At 39.5% G+C, this 13,441-nt stretch overlaps 2 long non-coding RNA genes across 2 annotated transcripts in view; one reads left to right on the top strand and one right to left on the bottom strand.

Moving 5' to 3' along the window:
• Positions 1–13,441, top strand: part of LOC140195362 (uncharacterized) — a 45,736-nt gene that overhangs the window by 11,970 nt on the left and 20,325 nt on the right. The window contains exons 2-3 of the long non-coding RNA XR_011885436.1: positions 8,124–8,316; positions 8,825–8,885. This is a non-coding gene — a long non-coding RNA (uncharacterized lncRNA). The remainder of the gene's footprint in view (positions 1–8,123; positions 8,317–8,824; positions 8,886–13,441) is intronic.
• LOC140195364 (uncharacterized) overlaps positions 7,846–13,441 on the bottom strand; it is a 42,946-nt gene continuing 37,350 nt past the window's right edge. Inside the window, exon 3 of the long non-coding RNA XR_011885438.1 lies at positions 7,846–8,396. This is a non-coding gene — a long non-coding RNA (uncharacterized lncRNA). The remainder of the gene's footprint in view (positions 8,397–13,441) is intronic.

Here is a 13,441-nt window from a genome sequence, read left to right as displayed (position 1 = left end):
CTGCCATCATTTTTTGCTTCCTACCTTCAAGTCAATTATGTATTCAAGTAGCTAGGTATACTTGGATACTATGCCATCTGACTTTCTATAGCAGCCTACCATATGGAGCCTTATCAAAGACCTATAGGCTATGTCTGCCCCTTTGTCTTCATCAACCTTCTATGGTTATTGTTCAAAAAACTCAAACATTGCACAAAGGAAGGGCCTTTCAGATTTCAGGGCCTGTTCCGTGTCTATAACATTTCAGTGCTGTACCGGCACTATTCAACCAGTGAAACAATAACTTCACATTCCTTCACTTTGTCTTCCATTTCCATGTACTTATTCATATCAATGGCATTTTCCCGTAGCTAATCTCTGAGTAGTTTTGCAGATTTTGTAGAAATCCAAATAAATATTACCGTGGTGTAATGAAATACGAGGTAAAGAATAAGAGAACATGTATAAAAAAGAAAGGATTCTTTTTTTAGAGTACAGGACAGGAAGCGGTAAAAAGTCTGGGGAAGTTGATAAAGATGTGAAAATACGTGCATGTCATTCCATCAGTAAAGTAATAGAATATCAAAAAAAAGATAGGGCTTTGTGAGAACAAAAAAAACATGAAAGTAATCTGATAAAATATTTACAATTACAAAAATTTTTGATAAGCAGATTCAGAAAAGGCAAGTTCAAGTCTGACCAGGATCCTATATAACTGTAACATTACCTCTTGGCTCTTGATGAAGGCCAATACACCATATGCCTTCTTAACAACACTATCAACCTGCACAGCAGCTTTGAGTGTTCTATGGATTCAGACCCCAAGATCCCTTTGATCCTCCACACTGCCAAGAGTCTTACCATTAATATTATATTCTGCCATCATATTTGATCAGACCTCACTTGGAATACTGTGCTCAATTCTGTTCACTCACTACAGGAAGGATGTGGAAACTACAGAAAGGATGCAGAGGAGATTTACAAGGATGTTGCCTGGATTGGCAAGGATGCCTTATGAGAATAGGATGAGTGAACTTGACTTTTTCTCCTTGGAGCGACGGAGGATGAGAGATGACTTGATAGGGATGTATAAGATGATGAGAGGCATTGATCGTGTGGATAGTCAGAAGCTTTTTCCCAGGGCTGAAATGGCTAACATTAGAGGGCACAGTTATAAAGTGCTTGGAAGTAGGTACAGAGGAAATGTCAGGGGTAAGTCTTTTAACGCAGAGAGTGGTAGTGTGTGGAATTGGCTGCCAGCAACGGTGGTAGAGGCGGATACAATAGAGTCTTTTAAGAGACTCTTGGATAAGTACATGGAGCTTAGAAGGATAGAGGGCTATGGGTAACGTTAAGTAATTTCTAAAATAAGCACATGTTCGGCACCGCATTGTGGGCTGAAGGGCCTGTAGTGTGCTGTAGGTTTTCTATGTTTCTAAGTGAATGGTGTAAAGAGGTGTGATAATGTATCAATAGTGATTAGGTTAAAATAATTTTTGTAATGCAGTAGATTATAGGACATGAAATATTCTGCAGGAAGCAATGATACTATCCAAATCAGTAACTGTCTTTGGCCGGAAGGGCCTGTTACTGTGTTGTATCTTTAAATAAATAAATCAATTGAAGCTCACAGTGCATTGCTTAAACTGATAGAAAGACTGTGCCTCATTTTCTTCAACTAAACATGGTGTTACAAAAGTTGTGCTGTGCCCTCAGAGGAGTCAACAATTATCTGCCTCAATTATATGATCTCTTCCTAAAGAATTATGATGTGAAGGTTGTACTCAGATGCCTTGACATATTTCTGTAGTAAAAATATTCCAGTTGGGTAGCTTATAGCCCAATGGTGTGAACATTGAATTTTGCAATTTGAAGTTACCCGCTTGGCCTGTGTTGCTTTCCCATTCTTACTGGTCTGCTCAGGTTCCCTCTCCCTTTTTTCACACTTTCTATCCCTCCCACATTGTTACCCAATTTCACCAAAATCCCCCACCTATCACACATAATTGTCATGAAGGGTCTCAGCCCAAGATGTCGATGTTTATTTCCCTCCATTGATGCTGCCTGACCCAAAGAGTTCCTTCAGCATTTGGTACGTGTTACTCAAGATTTGCAGAATATGCAGAATCTTCTTTGTCACACATGAGTAGAGTGGCATCCTTAAGGTTGTTATAACTGGGAGTGGTAACGGTGACAAGTTCCCACGACCTATTAAATGCTCCCAAAGGCGTGTGTCTCAAGAAGCCTCTGAAATCCAAGTCCAGCTCCTGGTCTTCACGTGTGGCTTAGCTACTAAGCCCAGCAGAACTGTTTCTACTGAGCAAAAGGGGAAAAAGCGAGTTACTGCCACCTTAAAACCAGTCATTTCAGGCAGATGGGGCTCATTAGCTGAGGTTGACAGCTCACCTAGGAGAAGGAAAACTCTGATCTCAACCCTTCACTGCCTTGCGTCTTTACCGACTCATGGGGAAGGCTTCAGGAGTAAACTCTGAGTGAAAAATCTGAAGCTGGAGTCCCTATGGCCCTAAGGTTGAGTTCAATGCTGACTGGCAACTCCTGTGATGCTGCTGGTACCAAAGTGTATCGGTCTCTGTGGTTCCTTTGGGTTCATCAGATTCTGTGGGGGTGTGGGGAGGGTGTGTTTGCTTCATGGGCAACAGCTTGCTCTCCATTTCGTACTGCCCGTGCTTGTGTATCTAGACATCTAGGATGCAATAACCATGGACAGCTCTGACCGATGGAGGCCCTCACTCACCCACTGACTCACTCAGATTTGTTAGACATGCGTTCCATTTTGTGAACCTATGCTGATCTTACTCAATACTTTTCAAGTGTTATTTATGATAAATTCCAGCATTTTTCCATCACTGATAATAGCTTACAAGTCTGTAATTCCCAGTTTTTAATCTTCCTTTTTTAATTCATAAGGCTGATTTACCAAACATCAACCTTATACAAATTGCACCAGTCTAAAGAATTTAGGATGATGATCACCAGTGCATTATGTGTTTGATTATTCTACCATTCTGCTTCCATTTATAATTTCCCCTGTTCCTTAATGTAGAGGGATCTACATTTATTTCCACTAAGCTTTCTATTCACATATTTATGGAAGTTTTGAGTCAGTTTTTATGTTCCCTATATTCCATCTTCTCCATCTTAATTGATCCACTACTAAATTCCAAACACCCAATCAACACACATCAAAGTTGCTGGTGAACACAGCAGGCCAGGCAGCATCTCCAGGAAGAGGAACAGTTGACGTTTTGGGCCGATAACGTTCGTCAGGACATCCAATCCTCAGTCCAAGATAGAGTGGACATTAGTCTAGGATCAGAGTACATAGTCTCAGCATAGAAGGACATCTCTTTAGAACAGAGATAAGGAGGAACTTCTTTAGCTAGAGAGGTGATGAATCTGTGGAATTCATTGCCAACATGGCTGCAGATGGTTATTTAAAGCAGAGGTTGATAGGTTCTTGATTAGTAATGGTGTCAAAGGTAACGGGGAGAAGGAAGGAGAATGGGACTGCGATGGAAAATATATCATCCATGATTGAATGGTAAAGACTCAGTGGGCCAACTGGTCTAATTCTGCTCCTATGCCTCATTGTTTCATGGCCTGCTGCTTTCTTTGACAATTTTATAATGCCTCTGTCTACAATTAACCCTTATTTCATTTGTAATCCATAGTTGAGCTTTCTTTGATGACTTATTTTTATATCAGACAAGTATGAATAATTGTTGTAACTCGGGTACTTATTATCATGCCTAGCCACCTTCATCCCATTTAATAAGAATGCCCAATCTGTCATACCATTGTAGTTTCCTTTGTTCAGATTTAGAATCCTAGTGTAGGCTTCTATTAATTCACTCTCCTTCTTAATGTAGAACGTTGTCATGATTTGGTTACTCATTCCTAAAGGACATGTATAACAGGTTTGTTAATTCTTACTTTCCTATTCAGGTATCCAGTCCAGGCTGGCTTTTTATTTTCTCACTGAGTCTTCAATGTACGTAAAATCTAAAAAACATAGTGTAGACATTCCAGGAATTTCTCCTTCAGAGTATTATTGTTAATCATGTTTGACCTATATATTGCATTTGTATGCTTCTTGTATTCTTCCCTCATTTCCCTAGATTTGTATTCCTTAGATCAGTACTACCACTTGTGGGCTTCCAGGCGATCACCATTGATGTCTTCTTCCCTTTGGTGTTTCCTTGGTCAGCCCACAGTTTCCACCTCATGATTTTCTGAGCCAATTTTCTTCTTCACCATTACATTGATTTCCTTCCTGACAAGCAACACCATCTCACCCTTTTTTTCTTCTCATTTGTCTTTCTGAAATATTTGTCACTCAGCTTTGTTTTTTCTGCCTTCCATTTTTGCTTCTTCCTCTTGTGTCTTTCATTTCTTTCCTTCTTTTCTCCTTTGCAGTCTTTCGGCTGCAGAGAAGATAGAGTCATTCTAATGTAAACTTTCATTAACCACAAGGCCCCCCGCCCAGCCCCAGGTGGCACTTGTTACTTATGAACATTGATCTTGGTTCTGACCAAATATAACCGATTTGGTTTCTGCTGGTTTCATCTTCTCCAGCAATGATCCTAATCTATGGATATGAAGCCACATCTTCTTTAAGATTCAATGAGAAAGAATATTTGTAGCTAAACAAATAAGTGCGAAGGATACTGTAGTTCTACGTGCATACTGAATACAATGCATAGGCACCTTACTGAATGCTGTACCTCACAAAAATAGTCTCTTGATTTTGAAACCTTATGCTCGCACATCCAAGAGGCTGTCTTCTCCCTGTCTAATGTATTTTTTGCCCTTAGCTATGCTCCCATTCAGCATGTTAAGGAATTTCTGCCCTACAGAAGCACTGTAAAGTATGTGCATTCATGGTGATGCCACATCTAATAACCCCTGTATATCAGCCACAGGTATGCCAGAAAGCAGGCATAAGGAGCCAACCTTAGACAAATGGTCCAGCATGAAAGAAAGAATCTCAGGAACATGGCTGGCAGCCTTCTGTGACTTCTGCAGTTGAGCAGCATTTCAGACCATGGTTTCAAGTCCCAACATTGTCTAGGCATTCACAGAAGTCAGCTTAAGTCATGAACCTCTAATTACAATAAGCCACAATTCACCAATTTAATATAGTGCATTCCATGTTTCAATGAAAAAGACAAATTATTGTATATTGTAGAGTGAATTCAAAAACTGATTTTCCTGTTGACATGAACTCTCATCTAGGGATTGAAATATAGACAGAAATGAGGAACAGAGTATGATCAATAAATGTTATGTAAATGAGTGAGTTCCTGAAAATAGATATGTAATGGAGGGAACCTTCTGCAACCAGTTTTACTTAAACCCTAATAAGGACTTGGCCACTAATTCTACCCTCCATCCTTTAAAACAAACAGCCTGTGAAGAAGATGAATGAACAAAGTAGAGGCACCCAATTACTCAATGTTGGAAATGTAAAAACATTCATAATATGTTATGACTTATATGTCCTACAACAATCAATAAAATGCTTAAATCGTATGCTTATTATTTTTACAGACGCTGGAAAGTGAAATTAATCTTATATTTGATAGGTATTGGAAATTAATCAAAAACAATGTTTCCCAAAAATTCCTCTGGGGTTCTGTCTATCATTGGTATGGCAAACAGGGAAGCTACTGATAGAAGCACAGATGGGGTTTCTGCAAATCTTCTGGTGACCAATCAGAAGAACCCCAAAGGAAATCCCCAGTGTTGTTATTTACATTTAATTGTCACTGTATCTCTTGGAGTTTCTTCCTTACCCACTTTGCTTTCTGAGTCACTGTTTGTCTTTGACTAAAGTTAGCGTCCAAGAAATTCCTCTGCTTGTTACTGCTATTAATTTAGCTTGATAAAGACATCCCTCCATATTTTCTATGAAGTAACAGTGGAGGGATACGAGCAATTCAGAAGCATTGGCAAAGGTTTAAGAAAATTGGCAAAATTCCAGAGAGTTTGTTATTTGAAGAGGGTGGTAGAACCAGATTTAATATTAACTTTTCAATGATATTAGATAAATCAGTCATTAAAGCAGTTGAAGTCAGACTCAGTATCACAAGGCACTGCAATATAACACTCAATGAATATAACTGTCTGAAATCAAAGGGCTTTTGAAGATTTGTGTGGAACATCAAATATTTTGTTAGATGACAGATGCTTGAGCAGTAAATGAGAGGCACTACAAGGAAAGTTTACTGTTATGCAGTTATAAAGATGGTAGATGGATGATTCAAAATATTTTGATGTTGGGTCCCCTTGAATTAAAAAAAACGTGGATTTACGATACAAGTGTTGAAGCAGCGGCACAGAAACACTGGCTAGCAGCCTGATGTATCCAGCCATCACATTGACCATTGAGCACAGAAGTTAAAAAAAACATGCTGAAAGTTAATGCCAATGCATCAGACTGTCCCCTGCAAAGCAGGTGGAACTTAGCAGGTCAGGCAGCATCTGTGGAGGCATGGGATGGGCAATGTTTTGTGTTGAAGCCCAGCATCAGGACTGAGTGTTAAGAGGAAAGAAGTGAGGGGGACGGATGAGGCAGGAGCTGGCAGTTGGTGTGTGGATCCAGCTGAGGAGGAGGTGATGGGAAATTGGAAATAGCTGGGAGAAGGAGTGATGGCAATAGTGACAGAGTCTGGGAAGTGATTAGTTGCAATAACAAATGGATGCCAATTATCGAAAGTAATAAATGGAATCAGATAAAGGAGTGTTAGTGGTAGGATGGGAATGGTGGGGGATGGGGAAATGGAAGGAATAGGGGATCAAGTTGGCTGTGTGTGAGTGATAGGCAGATGGAACCAGGAGAGCAAGGGGAAAACACTGGCTAATAAGGGCCCGAGGTGGTGTGCATTGGAAAAGTTGTTGGGGGGAGGTGGTGATGAGGGAAACTGTATGGATAAGAAAGAGAAAAAGAAACACAGGGGAACAGATCATTTGTATCTGGAGAATTCAATGTTCACACCTGGTTGTAGACGATACAGGCAGAACATAGTTTCTTTAGTTTGCATTTAGCCTTTCCTTGGCAGTAGAGGAGATTAAGGACAGATAGGTCAGTTTGGGAATGGGGAGGGGAGTTGAAATGCTTTGCGACAGGGAGCTCAAGCAGGCCAAAAGAGCACAGTTGCTTGGCAAAGTAGTCTCCCAGTCTGGGTTTCATCTCAGTGATGTAGAGGAAGTTGCATCAAAAGCACTGATTGCAATAAACAAGATTGTGCATTTGAATATCTGCCTCACCTGGAGGAACTGGTTGTGTCTCTGGATGGTGGTAAGGAAGGGGATATAGGGGCAGGTCTTGCACCCTCCTATGGTTGCAGGGGAAAAATGCATGGTGACAGGTAAGGATGGGTGGGGAAGGATTAATGAAGTAGGGAGGGAAGGTGAGATTGGTTCCTGTGGGAAGTAGCAAGGGTTGGGGAAGGGGAGCTTGGATCGGTGGTGGGATTGTATTGCAGTCGGTGGAAATGACAAAGAATGATGCGCTGGATGCAGAAGGTGGTGGATTGAAAGGTAAGGGCCAATGGAACTCTCCCTCTGTTCAGTCTGTGGGTAGTTTGGGGTGAAACCAGAAATGCAGGAAATGGAGGAGATGCGGATGAGGGCTCCAGCAACTAATGTAGAGGAAAAAAACATGCTTTCTGAAAAATGAGGACATTTCAATAGTTCAATAGTTCCACTTAATGTCAAAGAATGTTTACAATATACAACCTGAAATTCTTACACTTTGCAGAATCCTCAAAACAGATGAAAAACCCCAGAGAATGAATAACAGAAAAACTATAACAACCCCAAAGCCCCCTAACCCTCACCCACACTTAAGCAGCAGCAAGCAGCATCAACACCTCCCCCACTTATTCTAGCATAAAGCATCAGCATTCCCACCACCCACCGTGCCAGCAGCAGCAAAGCCCCCAAAGAGAGACCATGGTCTGCAGTCCATCAAGAACTAACTGCTCAATCCAACAGTTCAACATCCCACAGGCTCTCTCTCTCACTAACAAGAGAGAAACAGATATTGCTCCTTCCACAGTGACAGGGAGGCAACAGTCGCTATTTCAATGTTACAGTCAGTTTGCTTTTTTTATTTCAAGTTCCCTGACTTGAGAATCGGCAAAGTGATTACTCAGTGTAGAGCCACTCTCGCTGTCTTCAATGTTCTGGCTCCCGCTATGCTTCCGTATGTGACACTGGCAAGAATTCACGTCCACAGGGCCACGCAAGACCAGAAGGCTCCTGACGTCAGGCTGAATCTGGACTGAAACGCAGCTGAGCGGCGAGTCCCAGGTATGGCAACATGCTGTCGTGCAGAACCACAGTCTTACAACGCTGCTGTAGATCAAAGATGCCAATAGGACCCAGCAACCCTGAAAGGAAAGTAGAGACATTAGAATGGGAAGAATTTAACTATTTTGCTGCTGAGCTGGGAGAAATCGCGCCCCCCCCCCCCACCCCCGCGCGCACCATCTTTAGCTCCGACAACATTCCATGGCTTTTCCGGACATGTCCTGGAATGAAAAGCCTCATCTCATGAACAGATGCAGAGGGAATGGAAAAACTAAGAGTAGAGGATAGTATTCCTACAAGAGACAGGGTGGGAGGATGTGTAGCTGTGGGAGTGAGTGGGTTTATAGTAAATATCAGTGGATGTTTTGCCTTCTTCAGTAGAGAAAGAGAGATCCAGAAAGGTCAGAGAGGTAGAGTTATAAGTATCATTACTGAGAGCAAATGAGATTGCTCAAAATCTTAAGCAATATTCTTAAACTCTGCTTTTATATCCTATTTCTCCCAATAGATCCCTTCATCTAATCAGCATATTTTCAGGAACTCCTGACCAAGACCAAGATCCAAAATATGTAAGAATCATTATTCTATTCCCCCTTCTTCCACGCTACTGCTGAGGAAGGGCAGAATTTTTGAATTTGATGCCTGTGTTGCTTGATATTTGGGAAGACTCTTAATCTAAATGTGAAGCTGTTGTTTTAGGTCCAAGTTCTTCTAAAAGGTGATCTCACCAAAAGCAATCGAGTTTCTTCATTGCTAATAGAAAGGTTAAATGATATTCATTTCTCTGTTTCTTTTGATAGATCAAATTATTTAAATATTCTTTTTTTAAAACATTCCTTTGTACTTCAAAGTTTGGATAGGAGTGCTCTAGAATGTCTGAATGCTGATGCCTGATTAGATATTTGGTTAAGGGACAAAGTAAACAGCAGAGACAAGTGTAGAAATAATGATGGAAACCTCGTAGATGACAGAGAGCGCATTGGGAGTGGCCAGAATCCTGGGAATTTAGTGAGGACAAATGTAGCCACTGGAGAGATCATGGGTGAACAATGAATTGGGTGAACCAGAATCCCAAGCTCCTGACAGGATGAAGCAGCAAATGACTTACTTCCTTTCTTGCACTGTTACTGAAAAGCACATGTGTAGGGGTTCCTCTGGGACCCCTTTATATTTCTGAAGACCTCTAACAGATCAACTTTTGAAGTTTCTCTTTCTAGACAAAAGAGCATTAGGCTGTTTGGTCATTTCTCTTATTTCAGGTGGTATCCTTCTAATTTTTTTTACATCTTCTCTTATACCTATACAACTTCCATAATACAGAGAAAACAGAATTGTATGTAGTACAGTCCTTTCCAAATAGAATTTCAATTTAACTTAACTTTGTTTAAAATTCAATTCCTCTAGAGTTTTGAATTCTATCTATTTCTCTTGATATTGCAGCTGAATATTTTATAATTGTTTAAGTGAAGCATGTTTGAAATTTTGGGATATATACAGTATGTAGCAGTTTGCTTTTAAATGTGATGTTAGCCCCCTCTCCATGATTCTGTTGATACTCAGCAGGAAATTTGTTTGGGAGAAGTACTGTATATCATCATCGCATCTTGTGACCCAGTCTCATTGTGGTTCTTTGTTGAAGGTTTGCCTCTTAACAAGGAGAATTTTTGAATTTGACACCTGTGTTTTTCAACACTTGTGAAAACCCTTAATCTAAGCAATAGTCTATTATTTTAGCTTCTAACCTTCCTGAAAGAATGATCTCTTCAAATTGATTGGAGATTTATTCAGAAAATATCGAGTTTCACTATTACTCAAAGGTTATGCAGTTTTAATTTCACTATTCCTTTCATTAGATCAACATTATTTAAGTATTATTTTTCTAAAATATTCTTTGTGATACAGAATGTTTCATCTAATACTTATTACACTATTTTAAACACTTTTGAGATCTTGAATGATCATTTGAAAATTTATGTTTTAATTATTGAAGTTTTTTATATGTATTACAAGTTGTATTAATACAACAGTGATTTTACTACACATTGTGATTAGTAATTATTTACTGAATTGTTTATGCAAAACTAAAACTTCATTGTAAAAATAATTTTCAGTAATTTCCTGTCAAAAGCATGTTATGCCCTAGTAGTTGGCATAATAAATTGAAATATTTAATAAGGCCAGTTACTCAGTTACAAGTAAAGAAATACATCTGTTCACCCACTACTTAAAGAAAAATTGTATATTGAGCTTTTTAACATTGAAAGCATGTAAGATACTTCAGAGCTGAAAATGTCGATTTCTGATCATTTGTTGCAGTTTTATTTCTAAAGAAGTTGCCACTGCTCATTCCTAAGCTGTTCTCTATCTGTAATGTGCCAGCTATTGTAGGTAATATAGAAACTAATTTTGTCACTTGGTTATCTAAAATTCCAAATATATCCCCAATTTATCTCTTTAATGAGCCACAAGTTGTTTTTAAATTAACGACTCTTCCTTATGATAATCTTAAGGAAGATTCAGATGATCATTTATTATTAAAAGTTCTTTAACACCAATACATCACAAAAGAGTGATTTTCTGAATTTCTTCACTGTAGGAGAATGACGAGATGAGAAACTAAACCATTATATTTTACTGATTGCCTTCAATGCTCTTAGAATTCAAAGATGGCTTTTATGGCACACGTGCGTCCTTGAAGAAAATGTGTCTGACACCAGAATGGGAGGGTTTCTTTGTGGGCACACTGAATGTTCAGAGGAAGTTTGCAGATTCAGACCTCCATCGATATGCAAGCTGATTCAACACCTGGCATTTGGGAACTCATTGACCCACCTAATTCTTTTTCTTCCCCTTGCCTGCAGGAAGGGCCCTACACCAGTTCTGTATAAAGAGATTATCAAAGGTTAGATACTTGTCGGTTTTGTTTGGCTGTTATGATTCTACAAGGACTTAGTGGTTTTTATCATTGTTTTCAGTTGCAAAATTCTACAGGAAGTGGTGTGGGAGGTGCTGAAGATCTTTTTGTTGACTTCGAGTCTTCTGCACCAGTTTTTTCAGACACATTGGTAATAATAATGATTTCTCATGGCATATAACTTGCGCAAAAGAATAAGAACTAGGGCACGGTCCAAGACAAGGTACTAAATAAGGAAGGAGTAGAACTAATGGAAAAGGAGCTCTGAGCAGAGGCTATATCCACATGTTCAATCCACATGAATATCAGACATTCAGCAAGCAAAAGTGTATAAGGCATCTATATTTCAATGAAGATGCCCTCAATAAAATTTTCCAGCTACTGCAACTACAAAAATAACCATCAAGTATGACTGCATTACCCATGGGTATTGAATTGATCTTGACAACAAATTTTAATGCATCTAGGTTGTTTCAGGCTGTAATTACAAATTCTCACAACATATCAAAAGTAGGCTGTATTATTACAGAGAGACCAGTAAGAAAACTGAATATATTGTTTCACATGTCTACATATTAACACTGTCCTCTATAGGAACTGGAGGGGACTCTGCCCAACATCTATGATAAAGCCTGATTGCACCAGCAATTACACTTTCACTTTGTGACCATCTTTTGTGCCAGTTGCATTTGAGCCACTGCAGCAAACCAAAGAATGGTTGATCTATGACTGGGTTATCTGCTAATGACAAGGCTAATGACTCTTGTATGTGACCCATCAATATATTACTGCATTCACACAATGAAGATCATTTGCCACACAAATGATCAAGTAAGATTAAACAGACTACTGACACAAGAAGTTCTGCAGATGCTGGAAATCTTGAGCAACACACAAAATGCTGCAGAAATTCAGAAGATCAGACAGTATCTAAGGAAGGAAATGAATACTGGATGTTTCAGGCCTAGTACTGATGAAAGCTGAAATGTAGGCTGTTCATTTCCCTCCATAGATGTTGCCTGACCTGTTCAGTTGCTCCAGCATTTTGTGCATGTTGTTGAAGAGACCATTGGAATGATTAAATAACAAGCCTTCTGCCTGGATTCTCCTGGAGGGTTGCTCTGTGGATGTGAACTTCCCACTATTCAGGACATTTACAGTGACAGGTACATAAAAAGGGCCTGAAGGATCATTGGGGACTCGAGTCACCCCAACCACAAACTGTTCCAGTGGTACTATCCAGGAAACGGTTCTGCAGCACTAAAGCCAGGACCAACAGGCTCCGGGACAGCTTCTTCCACCAGGCCGTCAGACTGATTAATTCATGCTGACACAATGGTATTTCTAAGCTATATTGACTGTTCTGTTGTATATCTTACTGTGCTTACTATAATTTGCACATTGCACATTGAGACAGAGACATAATGTAAAGATTTTTGCTCCTCATGTAGGTGAAGGATGTAAGAAATAAAGTCAATTCAAATTCAAATTCATGTCAAAATTTTGTCCTTATTTTACCATAGTCTTGGCTCAAATATGGAGCTAAATAGTCCAGGCTGAGACCAAAGTAGACAATGATGAGTAGATTATTGGAGGATTAGTGCCACTTGATACTACTTTTCAATAACACCTTCAATCATTTTGTTGGTAATTCAGAATACACTGATTGGGTTGTAGCTATCCAGATTGGATTTGTATGGCTTAAGTGGACAGGACTTTATTCTATATTGCTGAGTAACTAATATTCTAATTGTTTTGGAGTAACTTAGCTAGAAAAAACTGTTAGTTCCAGAGCCTGTTTCTGCAGTACTACAGCTAAGATATTATCTAGTTCTGCATTATCCAACATTGCCTTAACTGTCACTTAGTGCTATGTGAAATGAACTGAATTAACTGAGAATTGCTTTCTGTGATCATGGGAATCTCGTGAGGAATCGAAGCTGGATCATCCACTCAGCACCTCTGGCAGATCATGGTTACAAATGCTTCAGTTTTCTTATGGCCTTGGGGCCTACCACCAATGAGGATGGAGCTATTTTTGGAGTCGATTCCTCCTTTTAGCTGTCGAATTGTCCGCCTATATCATGATGGAACGTGGCATAATTTTGAATTGTGAAAAGTATAACTCATCCTCTACCTGCCTTCTAAATTCACTCCATTGTTTACATACTACAATTGGATCAACAAAACCTTTAGGATATGCATTCTAAA

Source organism: Mobula birostris, chromosome 3, assembly GCF_030028105.1.
Source record: "Mobula birostris isolate sMobBir1 chromosome 3, sMobBir1.hap1, whole genome shotgun sequence".
In the NCBI taxonomy this organism is placed as follows: domain Eukaryota; kingdom Metazoa; phylum Chordata; class Chondrichthyes; order Myliobatiformes; family Myliobatidae; genus Mobula; species Mobula birostris.
Note: the sequence above shows the minus strand (reverse complement) of the source record. Positions and strands in the feature narration are given on the sequence as shown.